This window comes from Taudactylus pleione, unplaced genomic scaffold, assembly GCF_031769625.1.
Source record: "Taudactylus pleione unplaced genomic scaffold, aTauple2 ptg000481l, whole genome shotgun sequence".
In the NCBI taxonomy this organism is placed as follows: domain Eukaryota; kingdom Metazoa; phylum Chordata; class Amphibia; order Anura; family Myobatrachidae; genus Taudactylus; species Taudactylus pleione.
The window spans coordinates 3298481-3315234 of record NW_028284883.1 but is presented as its reverse complement, the minus strand read 5'-3'; the positions used below and the strand labels follow the sequence as shown (position 1 = coordinate 3315234).

The 16754-nt window shown below is 42.6% G+C and overlaps 1 protein-coding gene across 2 annotated transcripts in view; it reads left to right on the top strand.

Moving 5' to 3' along the window:
- Positions 1–245: 245 nt before the first annotated feature.
- LOC148502861 (cytochrome P450 2C8-like) overlaps positions 246–16754 on the top strand; it is a 65733-nt gene continuing 49224 nt past the window's right edge. Inside the window, exon 1 of one of the 2 annotated variants that reach the window (XM_088449284.1) lies at positions 246–527. The gene's annotated coding sequence lies outside the window, so the exon portion shown is untranslated. Of the gene's footprint in view, positions 528–1031; positions 1175–16754 lie in introns of those variants that run through there. The other variant, XM_088449285.1, reaches the window with a different exon arrangement.

Sequence of the window (16754 nt, the reverse complement as noted above, 5' to 3'; positions counted from 1 at the left end):
CATTTCTATTTTAATTATACTTCCCCAATTATTTCTATTTGGGTCCAGATCATTACTAGAAATGTAATTTGTAACTGAATATTTAAGTCCTGTGAGTGCCCCATTACAGGAATACTGTTTATTTTTCTTTTTTGTAACTTTTGAACCTGCCAGATGGAATTTTAGGCAATCTCACCTGACTCTAGTGTTCAGGTGATTTATCCAATGACAGACACTTTGCTGCTGACTGCTGATCTCTGCTTTAGCCCCGCATATTGAATACCTTGTTGCCAGACCTGGAACCGGACTTCTCCTGCCTCTGCTTTTGCCTGCATATTAGATATCTTGCTGCCAGCCTTTGGAACTAGACTCTGACCTGTTGTTGCCTTTCCCTTTTGTATTGTTGCATGGACTAGTCAGGAGTTGTTATGTAGCATACCAAGCTGTATGTGTTCATTGTTGAGGACTACATTGCTATTATCCTGCTCTAGGCTGTTAGTCTCCAATTGCTGCTGTGGATAAGGTTTTGCAGAGAACTCCAAGAGCAGGTGAGTGACTTAAATTATTTTTATACTAAATACAAGGTGTTAGGTGTTTAGACTTACTGCATACAGGAATGCAGTATTTGCATTTAAACTACAGTATATCAAAGTGACAGGTATGCTGTTTATGGTACTTTGCCATACTATTTAAATCTCTATCAGTGGTATAGGGGTATTCAACATGTGGTTCTGCAGCTGCTGTGAAACTATACATCATAGCATGCCCTGTTACAGTTTTGCTATTCGACCATGCTAAAATGGTGACAGAACATTATGGGATATGTAGTTCCACAGCAGCTGGAGGGTCATATGTTGTATACCCCTACTCTATATGGCAGCAAAAATAAAGATCTGTTGTTCACACTTGTGTTTTTACACACCAGAACACAGCATGATAAAGCTCTCTGCAATTATCATACCGATCTGTCTGTGACACAGCACATTGTGCAACAGATTAACCTCTACACTGCCAGGCTTAAGGTGTTTATTCACTAATAGACATAGAAACTGCTGGCCACGGAGTTCAAGGTTTATACATGAGGGTGGTTCTGACATATAGTAAAATGTATAGACGAATTGTGTAGATGAAAAAGTCACCATGGACAAGGAAGCATCTGACCTGAGCAGTAGTACAAGGAGGTAAACAAGATACAGTAAGTGCGCTGTAATGTTAATTGTTGATATTCACGGTATAACATAAAATCCAATTTTCGATTAATTTGTTTCTGAATATGTATCCATGTTTGGCAACATTTTACATAATTTTACAGAACATTTTGCTGCTGAGACCATTTATCTATGCAGGTTACATGAGATATTATGGCGGTGGATATTCGAGCACTACAAATTCCCTCATGTCAAATTTTCTGAATATGATTATAGTGCATTTAAAGTTAAAGGATAAGAACAGATAAGAAGAACTGCATCAAACATGAAAAGGAAACAATTTACAAGGATATGTATCTACTATGAAACTACTGTATCTACTATGGGGGCTTGAGGGGCAGTAGAGAGATGTTTCGATATCTCTCCCACAGCCCCCGTCCGGCCCCGGTAGCTGATGCTGTGCGCATTGCACAGTGGCCCTGATTCTGAGCCGGACGCTCTGACAGAGCGCTCGCTCTGAATCAGGGCCGTCCTTCTCTTATTTTAGAGCGGCCTCCTGGCCGCTCGCATAGCTGTGGGTGACCCCCCACAGCTATAGCGAGTGGCCAAGAAGATGGTCGCGATGGTCAAGACCATCGCGACCATTGGGCTTGCGACGAGACCCTTGTGGTAGGGTCTCATTGCCGCATGCCCTGGAGTGCACTTGGCTCCATCAGGGCCAAAAGCACTCCCACTGACATCACTTGTGATGTCAGTGGGGCCGGCCCGAGATGGTAGGCGTTCCGTCTGGCCAGCCACGCCCCAGCACGCCCACCAAAGGGGGCGTGCTGTCACTCACCATCGATAGCACGCCCCTTTGTAGCGAGACCCTTAGCGATGGCTTGCCCGTCGCTATCCGGGTCTCGCGCATGCGCACTGGGCCAACATCGACCCGCTTGCAAGCGCTCAGCGCTCGCAAGCGGGACTGATCTTAATTAGGCCCTGTGTCCGATCCCCTGGAGAAGTCTTTCACTTCTGTGAAAAACTTCTAAATGCCAGGGATATAACTCACAAGGACAGTGGTTACCGCAGCTGCTGTCCCTGCGAGTTCCCCATGGTACATAGCCAGGATATTTTCATTGATATTCCCGGGGAAATGGATACAAAATAATTGCAGAAGTGCCGCGATTATTAGTACATTGGCATAGGCCCTATGTCTTTAACACCTAGGACTTGCTGTGTAAATTATGGATAGTTATAAACTATTGACCCTATCAAGAGTAGAAAATAAAGGTGTACTTTTTGTGCAAATGCTTGTACACTTATGTTTCCAAAATAGAGTTCACTAATGCATGTGGAGCAGAAATACAGAAGACATCACCTACTGTATTTATATACCTGTACCAGGTAAATGGATGCATTAGAGTTAGCATCAAGTTAAATAGGAAGCATGGGGTGACTTGTGTGTTAATGCCTGTTTTGTAATGCACTTGCATGTAAATGCCCCTTATGCATCTCTCCAGGTGCTCTCTCCTTACAGCTGTGAGTTCAATTCCAGACCAAAACCTTACCTGTGTGGAGTTGTATGTATGTATATATATATATATATATATATATATATATATATAGTGATAGAAGCACTGGTAAAGTGGTCAATGGCAGGTACATTTGTCCTAGGTTTTTGGCCTATGTGTTCTTAAAAACCCCAGGAGAAGTCTGTTTTGTAAGCAGACCAGAGTATTGGCTTTTGGAAAAGCTGGTTTGGGTCCTAGGGGTGTGGATGTGAGGAGAGGGAGGGCTCCATCCACAGGCCACTCCAGGTTTTGGGGCTTTCAGCCTGGTAGCAGGCTCATTAGGGCTTACAGCTGGAACTGGCTGATATAAACTGTGTTGAGTTGTAGCTGAGTGTCTCACACCTAGGGAAGTAGGCATTTAGGCTAGCATGTCCAGAGACACTGTTATGACAACCCTGTAAGTACTGTGTATGTGCTGTTGTTGATGGTGTGGGCAGTGGGCCCTACCGTCCTGGTAGTGAGGGTACCTACTGTTTAGTTATTGCCCAGATGGACTAGGATTTTTGTTTATGATTTGTTATATTCATTTGGCACAATAAAGACTGGCGCCGACCAGTTTGTACGAGAACCTCAGACTTGTGTTCTGTTTCTATGGCTGCTGTGTGTGTAAAGAGGGAGTCCATCTACCCCAGGAGAGGGACCCCTATCCTGACTGTGTCACAAGTGGAGGAGAATGCAGGCAATCACACACTGAAATTGCAGCAAGGAAATTTTTTTGTTTAAAATTTAAAGGGACAGACACCAATTCGTCAGTGTGGATATAAAGTTGTCCTTTGAAGTCCATAGAGTTGGCATCCGCAGATGCTTATGGAAGCCAGATTCTGCTTCCAACCTACACTCCAGGACAAAATGGAGGACATTGTTAAAGCCCTGCTCCAAGCTACGGCAGCTTAGCAGGAAACTAACAAACTGCAGCAGGAAGCTACCAGAGCTCTGCAGGAATCCACCAATGTGCAACTGCTGGCCTTGGAGACAGCCCAGAGGCAACAACAAGTTGCCATCGAGGAAACCCACCAGGCCTTAAAAGAGGTAGTACAACACTTGGTAGCCCTGACTGGAGATGCTTCTACTGACCCTCCAACCCACACTCTCTTTATACGAGCCATTCATTTTTTGCAGAAGATGACCCTGAGTGATGATGTGGAGGTGTATCTTACAGCCTTTGAGAGAACCGCGGAAAGGGAGAGTTGGCCCAAGGAACAGTGGGCAAGTCTTGTGGCACCCTTCCTGTCTGGAGAACCACAAAAGGCCTACTATGATTTATGCCTGGATGATGCCAAGGACTATACAAAGTTAAAATGGGAGATCCTTTCCTGCTTGGGAGTCACCTCATTTGTTCAGGCCCAGCGAGTCCACCACTGGGAGTTACAAATGTAAAAACCTCCACGCCTCCCAGATGCATGACTTCGTCCATCTATCCACAAAATGGCTGCAGCCCGAGACACTGACAGGACCACAAATGGTGGAAAGAGTCGTGATGGACCAGTATCTATGATCGCTACCTGCATCTCTGCGCAAGTGGGTGAGCCCTGCAGACCCTAAGTCTGCAGACCTGCTAGTCGAACTAGTGGAGAGGTATGTGGCGGCTGAGGAACTGTTGAGTCTGCCCCGATGGCACAACGGCGAACTCCTATTGGCACTGGTAAGACTGTTCCAGGGGAGAAGGGTGCTGGGTGATGGAATGTACCTAAGACTGAGGGTGAGGAACCTGGAGACAGGCCAGCCAGGCCAGGAAGGTTCCTTCCCCATAAAAGACTAGATTATAATGTGATTCAGTGTTTCTGATGTGGTGGCTTTGGCCATATTGCAGCTAATTGTCCACTTACCTCTGAACCTATGCAATGTGATACTGCTCGTGTATACCACAGGAGGTCTTTCTTTGTACAGCCAGCCTGTACTGCTGACTGGTCGGCTGAGACTTATATGCACATGTGTGTACTTACTGTAGAAGGCAACCGTGTAGAGGCTCTGTTAGATTCTGGTAGCCTGGTGGCAATTGTGAAAGCTGAGCTTGTGAACCCCTTGAAGTGTAAGGGGAAAACTGTTGGTGTGACCTGCATACATGGGGACACTCGCTATTATATTACTGCAGAAGTGAACATCGAGACATCATGTGGTTCCACGATAGTCTTTGTGGTTTTGGTACATGACTCAATATATGATGCAATATTGGGGAGAGACTTTGCTGACTTCTGGAAGTTGTGGGAAAGTCGATTTTGCACAGAGGTAAATCACCCTGACTCGTTTGAGAGGGTTACTGATGTAGTAGCAGAGTCAGAGATGTTCCTTTTTTCTAGTATGATTGGCGAAATAGAGAATGCAGAGCATGATGGTGGCTCACCAAGTGATGTGCCTCCCACTGAGGTGAGTAGTGTTGTTGAGCCAGTTGATCATCTGCCTTATTTAGAGGTCAGAAGAGAGGTCTTTGCCGTGGAGCAGTTAAGTGACCCTACTCTGGTAAAAGCCAGGGAGAATGTCAAGGTGATCAATGGTAAACCCATAGACCCCGATAGTCCTTTGTTATATCCTCACATGGCAATATGTCAGGATTTGTTGTATCAGGTGACTAAGAAGGGGGAAGATATTGTGGAACAATTAATAATTCCCAAAGCATATAGAAGAACAGTGTTAGATCTGGCCCATGGTCATATAATGGCAGGCCACCTAGGGGTAGAGAAAACTACTGAGAGGTTTTTTGGCCCGGGGTCCATAAAGAGGTATCTTACTATTGTGCATCCTGTCCTGAATGTCAGTATCATGCTCCAAGGCCACATTTCAAAAGTCCCCTGGTTCTGTTACCCATTATTGAGGTTCTGTTTGAAAAAATAGCTATGGATTTGGTTGGGCCATTAATGAAATCTGTCCGGGACGATCAATATATTCTGGTGATAATGGATTACACTACCAGGTACCCGGAAGCGATACCATTACGCAATACGTCAACCAAGACACTGTTATGACAACCCTGTAAGTATTGTGCTCGTGCTGTTGTTGACGGTGTGGGCAGTAGGCCCTACCATCCTGGTAGTGAGGGTACCTATTGTTTAGTTAATGCCCAGACAGGCTAGGATTTTCATTAATAATTTGTTATATTCACTTGGCACAAAAAAGACTGGCGCCGACCAGTTTGTACGAGAACCCCAGACTTGTGTCCTGTTTCTACAGCTGCCGTATGTGTAAAGAGGGAGTCCATCCACCCCAGAAAAGGGACCCCTATCCCAACTGTGTCACTATATATAACTATATATATATAATATTTTAGAAGTCCACTCGGCCCGGCACTCCTGTGATTGTTGTATAATAGCCTGCGTGCCCTCCTCAGTGTTGAAAAGTACAGAGTGCAAAGGATGGGCGGCACTGCAGGTCTTTTACTCAAGCAAGTTTTAATGCCAATGTTTCAAGGCTTCAAGCCCCTTTGTTAAGGCTACATACAGAAAATGAAAAAACAGTGATTCCTGCCTTAAATAGATCACCCTCGTGCATGGATGTCGCCTGTGGGGATTCGCGCTTCCGCACACTGCAGGGCGCGTCCCGCACTGATGACGTATACAGCTGTCGGCTTCCCTAGTTGCCTGGGATACCGAAATGTTGCGTCTCTATGGCAACTAGATACAATCGTAGTAGTGTTGTGAAAGGAGCACCTCCACCAGTGAAGAAATGCTGTGGATTAAAATATATAAATGATTATCAGGCTGCATGACGAAATGGTATGTGTGCTTGGAGTTGAGTTTTTGCACAGGACTCAATTCCGGATGGGAGGGCAATTTTTTTGTGGAAATATTGGATTACCACTGCCCGAACAAATTATTTTAACTAACATTTTGAGAAGATATAGTTTATAAACCAACTTAATGAATTCAAGTACCGTAATTCGGAAAATAGATATTTATAGTTGGCGGTGCTCCCCAGAGTCAGGATAGCAATATATGTAGAAAAAGGAGAAAAAGAAGACTCTTTCTTGGAGGCACTCAAAAAGATATAACTGAAAATAAAGGGTAATTAAAATTTAACTTTTATTGGTTATATTTCTAAAATGTAGGGTTGACGTACGATATATAGTATATAAAAATGTCATGTGACATGTGTGTTATCTGTACCTGTTGACAGATATATGCCTAAAAGGAAACTTTTGAGAGATTTATTCTCATAAAGTAAAATATACTGAACGATGGCGAATATTGAAAGATAAAGGTCAATCTGTTCATAGAAGATATTTCAAATATACATAAATAAATGTGACCATATATAATTATAGATCGTTGAGTTGCCAGAACAATGATTGACACTAATAATGTAAATGAATACACAAATAGAGTGCCCTCCTGCACGGAGGATCCCTCATGCACCAACTTGCAATATGATATGTACAGATAAATGTGTCAAATCCTAATACCTGTGGGATAAAATTGATGATAAAGTAGATTGCATAGATATTCCAAATAAATTGTAATAAAACACAATGTAAGGATATTATAATATATCAATCCCACATATCATCATAGGATGTTACGGAAAATCCCTCATGCACCAACTTGCAATATAATATGTACCAGTAAATGTGTCATATCCTAATACCTGTGGGAAAAAAATGATAATAATTTAGCATACATAGATGTTCCAAATAATTTGTAAATGATCACAATATGAGAATATTACAATATATCAATCCCACTTGTTAGGATAGGGTGTTTAAGCAGCAAAAATTGTCACCTATGGAGCAAGAATTAGATTAGGTATAGCATGTCAGATTGAATATCTGAGAATTCAATAGGTATACCATATCGTAAGTATCACAGAGTGAAGGAGAGGTGCCCAGATCCTGACTACCCCACTTCTGCTGTCACCTAGTCTTGTATCTAACAGAGGACAATGGATGAGAGAGTGGGGTTGGCAGCTGGTGGGAAGGAAGGAAATGAGCACTTCTGCTGTCAGTGTGCACAAACCCCGGCTATCCTGATATCAGAGACATTGCAGGACATGCAGGGCCGGTCGGCTGATGAGAGAGTGCGAAAAATAATAAGAATGCAGCATAAAGATTGCAGTTTAATTCCACACAATGAAAAGAGTTTTACATATATATTTTTGGTTGATATTTTAGTTAGGTAATTTCAGCAAGATAAAATTAATAAAGATAGAGTAAATAGCTGCTTTAGCATACGTTGGCTATAAAGGGCATGTGCTGAGTGGTATCCCAATATATTAGTACTGACTGTCCTCAGTATTATGAGGATGTCAGAGGGCTAGTTATAAGTACTACCTGTTACCTATTGTCCTACTCCTTATAGTGATAGAGTACTGTGATACGTAATGCCCAAGAGTCACAACTCTCTGAGAGTGACTGAATCCTGGGCGAGTGTGCTATTGTCACCACAATGCTCCATATAATGCCTGTGGGTGCAAGGATTAAATGACCCTTTGCTGATGCTCGATCAGGGGAGCTTCTGATATATTGTGTCCATGTAAGCACAGCCCATAAGTAGTAACTGAGTCCCGGACAGGAATGGATGTGAACAAGCCTCTGAATAGGTGAAATGTACGTCATCAAGAATGGTCATGTGATCTGGGAGGCAGGGCACCCTCCCGACTGACGCACACAGGGACTTCCCTGGAGCTCACCGCCGCCCGATCACAGTACGGCAGCCGCTACTTCCTGCTCTACACAAGGGTCACATATCCGGAAGGCAGGGCATCCTCCCGACTGACGCGCACTTGGGATTTCCCCTGCACCTCACTGCCGCTTGGTTACAGGACGGCAGCCATGACCACTTGTCCTCCATGGACACATCTTATTTGAAGTTGCCCTGATCTGCACACTGTGTATCAGCACGAGGTATTTGAATCCCCGCACCTATAGACACAATACGGAGCTGTACGGTGATTACAGCATACCAGTCCGGGACTCAGTCACTACTTATGGGCTGGGACTACATGGACACAATATATCAGAAGCTCCCCTGATCGAGCATCAGCAAAGGGTAATTTAATCCCTGCACCCACAGGCATTATATGGAGCATTGTGGTGACAATAGCACACTCGCCCAGGATTCAGTCACTCTCAGAGAGTTGTGACTCTTGGGCATTACGTATCACAGTACTCTATCACTATAAGGACTAGGACAATAGGTAACAGATAGTACTTATAACTAGCCCTTTGACGTCCTCATAATACTGAGGACAGTCAGTACTAATATATTGGGATACCACTCAGCACATGCCCTTTATATCCAACGTATGCTAAAGCAGCTATTTACTCTATCTTTATTAATTTTATCTTGCTGAAATTACCTAACTAAAATATCAACCAAAAATATATATGTAAAACTCTTTTCATTGTGTGGAATTAAACTGCAATCTTTATGCTGCATTCTTATTATTTTTCGCACTCTCTCATCAGCCGACCGGCCCTGCCTGTCCTGCAATGTCTCTGATATCAGGATAGCCGGGGTTTGCGCACACTGACAGCAGAAGTGCTCATTTCCTTCCTTCCCACCAGCTGCCAACCCCACTCTCTCATCCCTTGTCCTCTGTTAGATACAAGACTAGGTGACAGCAGAAGTGGGGTGGTCAGGATCTGGGCACCTCTCCTTCACTCTGTGATACTTATGATATGGTATACCTATTGAATTCTCAGATATTCAATCTGACATGCTATACCTAATCTAATTCTTGCTCCATAGGTGACAATTTTTGCATCTTAAACACCCTATCCTAACAAGTGGGATTAATATATTGTAATATTCTCATATTGTGATCATTTACAAATTATTTGGAACATCTATGTATGCTACGTTATTATAATTTTTTTCCCACAGGTATTAGGATATGACACTTTTACTTGTACATATTATATTGCAAGTTGGTGCATGAGGGATTTTCCGTAACATCCTATGATGATATGTGGGATTGATATATTGTAATTTCCTTACATTGTGGTCATTTACAAATCATTTGGAATATCTATGCATGCTACTTTATTATCAACTATTTCCCACAGGTATTAGGATATGACACATGTACTGGTACATATTATATTGCAAATTGGTGTATGAGGGATCCTCCGTAACATCCTATCCTAACAAGTGGGATTGATATATTATAATATGATTACATTGTGTTTTATTACAATTTATTTGGAATATCTATGCAATCTACTTTATCATCAATTTTATCCCACAGGTATTAGGATTTGACACATTTATCTGTATTGCAAGTTGGTGCATGAGGGATCCTCCGTGCAGGAGGGCACTCTATTTGTGTATTCATTTACTTTATAAGTGTCAATCATTGTTCTGGCAACTCAACAATCTATAATTATATATGGTCACATTTATTTATGTATATTTGAATATCTTCTATGAACAGATTGACCTTTATCTTTCAATATTCGCCATCGTTCAGTATAGTTTACTTTATGAAAATAAATCTCTCAAAAGTTTCCTTTTAGGCATATATCTGTCAACAGGTACAGATAACACACATGTCACATGACATTTTTATATACTATATATCGTACGTCAACCCTACATTTTAGAAATATAACCAATAAAAGTTAAATTTTAATTACCCTTTATTTTCAGTTATATCTTTTTGAGTGCCTCCAAGAAAGAGTCTTCTTTTTCTCCTTTTTCTACATATCTTGCATGACGAAATGGTCAGAAGACTTAGTAAGTGATGAAATGAAAAAATGAAGTAAGAAGAGAAAAAAAAAAAGAAGAAGAAGGGATAGGGAAAGAGGGAGATAGAAAGGAAAAGGAGATGGTAAAAAATGGAAAAATAAGAAAGAAAACTGAGAAAAGAAAGGAAAAAGGAAGAAAAAAAGGAATAGGGAGTGGGGGTGAAACAACAAAGGTCAAATGAGAATAAAGAGGATATGTCAAGGCAATGATGAGGAGAGAAGAGAGTTGCTGAATGTAAAACATTAGTTGCATGGAAAATATTTAAGTATTTAAATTGTATATGGGCAATGTGATTGCATGTATCTATTATGCAGTATGAACGAAATGCATTCTAAAAGGTATTCCAACATATTTTGTCATTCAGGCCTTTCGGTGCAATGGTGTTCAAGTCAATAATCCACTTGGCCTCAAGTCGCAGCAAACGTCTTTCCCTATCTCCTCCTCTTAATGTTATTGGGACATGATCAATAATTTTGTGTTTGAGGACTGCCAGGGAATGTTTCTGTTCTGACAAATGACGTGCTACCGGCTGTTCACTGCTTCTTCCTTGTAGCGCGGATCTTATAGCAGTGCGATGTAAGGTCATCCTTTTTCTCATACTGATGGTTTTCCTTACATAAGTTAAACCACAGGGACAGACTATGGTGTATATGATGAATGATGATGTAAAAGTTAAAATATGGTTGATTTTGTAGCTTTTGTTGTTGTGTGGGTTTTTAAAGTCCCCTCCGGTTACCACATTTTGTCAAGTGGTACACTTGAGACATTTGTAACATCCATTCGGCTTTTTGAGAAACTTGGAACTGTCTTCTGGTTTTTTGTTGAATCCCGTGATGTCGGCATGTACTATGGTGTCTCTTATATTGCGTCCTCTAAGAAAACAGGTCATGGGTTGTTTGCCTTTGAAACAGGGAAGGTCTTTGTCTGTTGCGAGGATTGGCCATAATGCCTTACTGGCGTGTTGTATTACTGGACTTGAAGTTGTATATTTTTGTTTCCAGGTAATTACAGCTTTGTCCTGTTTGATGGTTGGTTATAATAGCAGATCTTTGTTCATTTTGAGAATTTCCAATTTTTGTTGTTTTAGTAAGCTGGGGTCATATCCTCTGTTACAAAATTTAGTGATAATATCGTTAAGCGCTCCTTCTCTTTCCTCGGGATTGCTTGTGATCCGAGCAACTCTTAGCATCTGGGATCTAGGCAGGCCCCTTTTCAACGATACTGGATGGTGACTTGAGGCAAGAAGCAAGTTGTTTTTATCTGTGCTCTTGTTATATACTGAAGTTGTTATTTGTTTATTAATTATGGAAACCTTTACATCAAGATCATTCAATGTTTCCTTGCTGTATTGATAAGTAAGTTTTATTGGTGATGCCCTGCTGTTGATAGTCATCATTAAATCAATGAAATCCTGCTCCCTTCCATTCCAAAACATAGACAAATTGTCCATGTATCGACAAAAAAAATAGAATATGTTTCGATATCTCCTGGTTTTGAAAAAACATGCTGTGTTCTTCTTTAAGCATGTAGGCATTTGCGTAGGTGGGTGCCCTATTGCTGCCCATTGCGCAACCTGTGCACTGTAAAAAATATTCTCCATTATACAGGAAATAATTACGTGTTAACGTAAATTCCAGGAGATGGATAAACAGATTGGGGTCAAAATCATTGTATTCTTCCAAAATTAATAATTCCCTGGTGGCTCTGAGTCCTTCTTCATGTGGGATGACTGTGTATAAATTGCATATGTCCATAACACAGATCAAGGTGTCTTCAGGTACTGTGCCAATTTGTTGTAACTGTGATAAAAAGGACATGGTATCTTTGAGCACTGTTTGTTGTTTAGAAACAAGAGGTTGTAGAATTGCATCCAGAAGTTGTGAAATTGGCTGGTAAAGAGAATTTCTGGTCGATATGATGGGGCAGCCTGGTGGTCATGTCTGATTTTTGTGGATCTTTGGGACCATATATAGAACTGGTACTGCAGGAATTTTTGTGTTAGTGCTGTACGCATTTTATTAGTGATTTTGTTCTCCTGTGCAGCTGTGTTAAGTCGTTCATCCAGTTCTGTTTTGTACTCTGTCGTAGGATCTCTTGATAGTTTCTCATATACTTGTTGATCTAGTAATTGACGGTCCACCTCTGTCATGTAATCTTTCAGATCCATAACGATTATAGCTCCGCCTTTGTCCGCAGGGCGCAATATTATGTCTCTATATAGGCCAAGTTGTTTTAATGCTCTATTTTCCTCTGTTGTTAAGTTGTAATGATTATTCATTTTGGCTCCGTTATATTTTTTTACTGAATTATCCAATAGTCTGGAATAGGTTTTAATTGATGAATTTTGGGATTGTGGATCAAAATTCGATATTGATCTGGATTGAATGAATTTAGAAAACTGTTGTTGGACTTCTGAATTTTCTTTATATTGGAAGAACTCGCGTAATCGTAATTTTCGTGAATAATGGTGTAAATCCTCTTGCCACTGGAATTCATTGTATTTATTGGTGGGTACGAATGAAAGGCCATGTTGAGAACCCTTCTTTCTACCTCTAATAATTCTCTTGAAGACAGATTGACTATTAAGTCTTCTTCCTTCCTTTCCTTGTGTTGATTCCTCTTGCCTTGCCCCCCCCCCCCCGACGAGTGGGCGTCCTGTGGGTTCTGAGGTTACTATGGGAGATACTTCTAAAGGGAAAGCTGTACTTTGTTCAGGTCCGTCAGAATCCACATACATTTGATCACTGTCACTATTAGAAGTTATGTTATCAGTAGTGGTGATGTTTCCTCTTCGCTGTCTCCAGTTCTGTTTATGTCTGAAGAATGGCAGTTTGTTTTGTTCACTACTTGTGAGCCAACGGTAGACTTTATTCTCTTCATAATCTGCACAGACCGTGTGCAACTTGTTTTGTTTGAATTTAACTAGTTCCCTTCTATAGTTTTCACCTTGGGCTTTAAGTTTTAGATGTAAATCATGATGTGCTTCTTGTTGCAGTGTTTGTTTGTTGGTATTTTCAAATGATGCTATTTTTTCTCTAATTAATTTGAGTTCTCTGCCTGCCTCCTCTATGACGAGGAGCATGAGATCCATGCCACATTTATTCAAAATACCCACCCATTTATGGCAAAATTCCGGATTGTATCGGCCAATAGTTGGGGTATTCTTAACCCTGAAGCTGTGTGGTATCATTTTCTCACGGTAATAGTCCGACAAGGTGATTCCATGTAGCTGAAAGTCCATCTCTCTTTTTTTCATTTTAAATAATTGCCGAAAAATGTCCTCATTGATTGTTGTTGCATCATTCTGTACCAATTTTTCTTTAAATAGAATGTTGTCAGCTTCATCATCCATGAAGCTGTGATGCTCTTTATGAATGATGTTGATCCCCCTGAAACCCATTGCTTCAGCCGATCCTGATGTGATAGTGACATGCTCCATATCACTTCAATACCGAACTGATCACTTAAGAATATAAAAATGGATGATCCTTAATGTAGAAAAATAGAAGTTGGATGGGTGCCCTGACCCTTTAGGGAATCCTCTGTCTGAGGTCCCAAATGTATAGAAATCCACTCGGCCCAACACTCCCGTTATCCTTGTATAATAGCCTGCGTGCCCTCCTCAGTGTTGAAAAGTACAGAGTGCAAAGGATGGGCGGCACTGCAACTCAAGCAAGTTTTAATGCCAACGTTTCAAGGCTTCACGCCACTTTGTCAAGGCTACATACAGAAAATGAAAAAACAGTGGTTCCTACCTTAAATAGATCACCTACGTGCATGGATGTCGCCTGAGGGGATTCGCGCTTCCGCACACTGCATGGCGCGTCCCACACTGATGACGTATACAGCTGTTGGCTTCCCTAGTTGCCTGGGATACCGAAGTGGTGTTCTCAAAATGAACAGAGATCTGCTATTACAACCGCCCATCAAACAGGACAAAGCTGTAATTACCTGGAAACAAAAATATACAACTTTAAGTCCAGTAATACAACATGCCAGTAAGTAGGGGTGAGCGGGTTCGGATTTCTGAAATCCGAACCCCCCCGAGCCCCCCCGATCCGAGTCCAATCCGAGTCAGGCTCGACTTTTCCCGCCTGATTCGGATCTGAAATCGAGGCAAAACGTCATCATCCCGCCTTCCGAGTCTCGCGGGTTTTGGATCCTATATAAGGTACCCGCGTCGGCGCCATTGACTCACTCGGCTGTGGACAGTGAAGAGGGAGGGTGGGAGTTTGGGCTGTGTAGTGTAGTGTAGTGCTGCTGTTGTCCACTACTTCAAAGTCCATAGGGGCTGGCTGTGTTGTGCTGTGCTGCTGTTGTTAATAGGGGCTGTGTCCACTACTTCAAAGTCCATAGGGGCTGGCTGGACTGTGTTGTGCAGTCAGTTCTCCATAGGGGCTGTGTCCACTCCAAAGTCCTGTGCAGTGTCCCAGTCCTAAAGGGGTGCTGTAGTGTTGTCCAGGGGGTGCTCTGTCCATCAGGGGTGCTCCCCCCAAGTGCTAAAAAAATAATATATTTTCTGTGTTTGTGAATTGTGTGCGCAGTAGCCGCACGTGCATCAACAAAGTAGTGCCAAGCGTGCGCCTGTGTCATAAGTAAAGGGCCGGCTGGCTTGACCGTTAAAGGGTGCTGTAACCCCCGAAAGTACACTTCAGTCCAAACCAAAAAAAAAATATTTTCTGTGTTTGTGAATTGTGTGCGCAGTAGCCGCACGTGCATCAACAAAGTCGTGCCAAGCGTGCGCCTGTGTCATAAGTAAAGGGCCGGCTGGCTTGACCGTTAAAGGGTGCTGTAACCCCCAAAGTACACTCCAGTCCAAACCAAAAAAAAATTATTTTCTGTGTTTGTGAATTGTGTGCGCAGTAGCCGCACGTGCATCAACATAGTAGTGCCAAGCGTGCGCCTGTGTCATAAGTAAAGGGCCGGCTGGCTTGACCGTTAAGGGTGCTGTAACCCCCGAAAGTACACTCCAGTCCAAACCAAAAAGAAAATTATTTTCTGTGTTTAGCCGCACGTATATATCAAATCGATATAACATAAATGGAGGACCAAACTTTCTCCGATAAAAATAAAATAGAGAAAGATCAAGAACCACTTCCTCCTAGTGCTGAAGCTGCTGCCACTAGTCATGACATAGACGATAACATGCCATCAACGTCGTCTGCCAAGGCCGATGCCCAATGTCATAGTAGAGGGCACATACAATCCCAAATGGCAAAGTTCAGGAAAATGACCTTGAAAAAGACATTTAAATCAGCTGAAGAGAAACGTAAACTTGCCAATATGCCATTTACGACACGGAGTGGCAAGGAACGGCTAAGGTCGATCCCTAGTATGTTCATGACTAGTGGTTCAGCTTCACATGACGATGGAAGCCCTCCTCCCACTAAAAAAATCAAAAGAGTTAAGCTGGCAAAAGCACAGCGAAGAACTGTGCTTTCTAAGAAGATATCACAAATCCCCAAGGAGAGTCCAAGTGTGGTGGTGGTTGCGATGCCTGACCTTCCCAGCACTGGACGGGAAGAGGTGGCTCTTTCCACCATTTGCACGCCCCCTGCAAGTGCTGAAAGGAGCACCCACAGTCCTCTTGCTGATATGCAAATTGAAGATGTCACTGTTGAAGTACAACAGGATGAGGATACTGGTGTAGCTGGCGCTGAGGAGGAAGTTGGCGAGGAGGATTCTGATGGTGATGTGGTTTGTTTAAATCAGGCTCCAGGGGAGACAGTTGTTGTCCGTGGGATGAAAAAGCCCATCACGGTCATGCCTGGGCAGAAGACCAAACATTCCACCTCTTTGGTCTGGCAATATTTCTATCCAAATCCGGACAACAACTGTCTTGCCATATGTACCATATGTAAAGGTGAAATAAGTAGGGGTAGGGACGTCAACCACCTAGGAACATCTTCCCTTATACGGCACCTGCAGCGCGTTCATAAAAAGTTACTGTCAAGTTCAGAAACTTTGGCTAAGACCGTAAGCAGTCCAGGGACACCTAAATCCCGTTGTCCTGTTGTATCCAAGCGCCTGCAAACCACACCGTCAACTCCCTCCTCGTCAATTTCCTCCTTAGTCAGGATCGGAAGTAGTCCTGCAGGCCATGTCACTGGCATGACTGACTCTCCTATCCGGGATTCCTCTGGAGGATCCTGCATTGCTACGCCTACTGCTGCCGCTGCTGCTGTTGCTGCTGCTGGGAGTCGTTCATCATCCCAGAGAGGAAGTAGGAACACCACTACTTTTACTAAACAATTGACCCTCCAACAGTCCTTAGCGAGGAGGATGAAGTACGACAGCAGTCATCCTGAAGCAAAACGTATAACTGAGGCCTTGACTGCTATGTTGGTGTTAGACGTGCGTCCGGTATCCGCCATTAGTGCAGTGGGATTTAGACAATT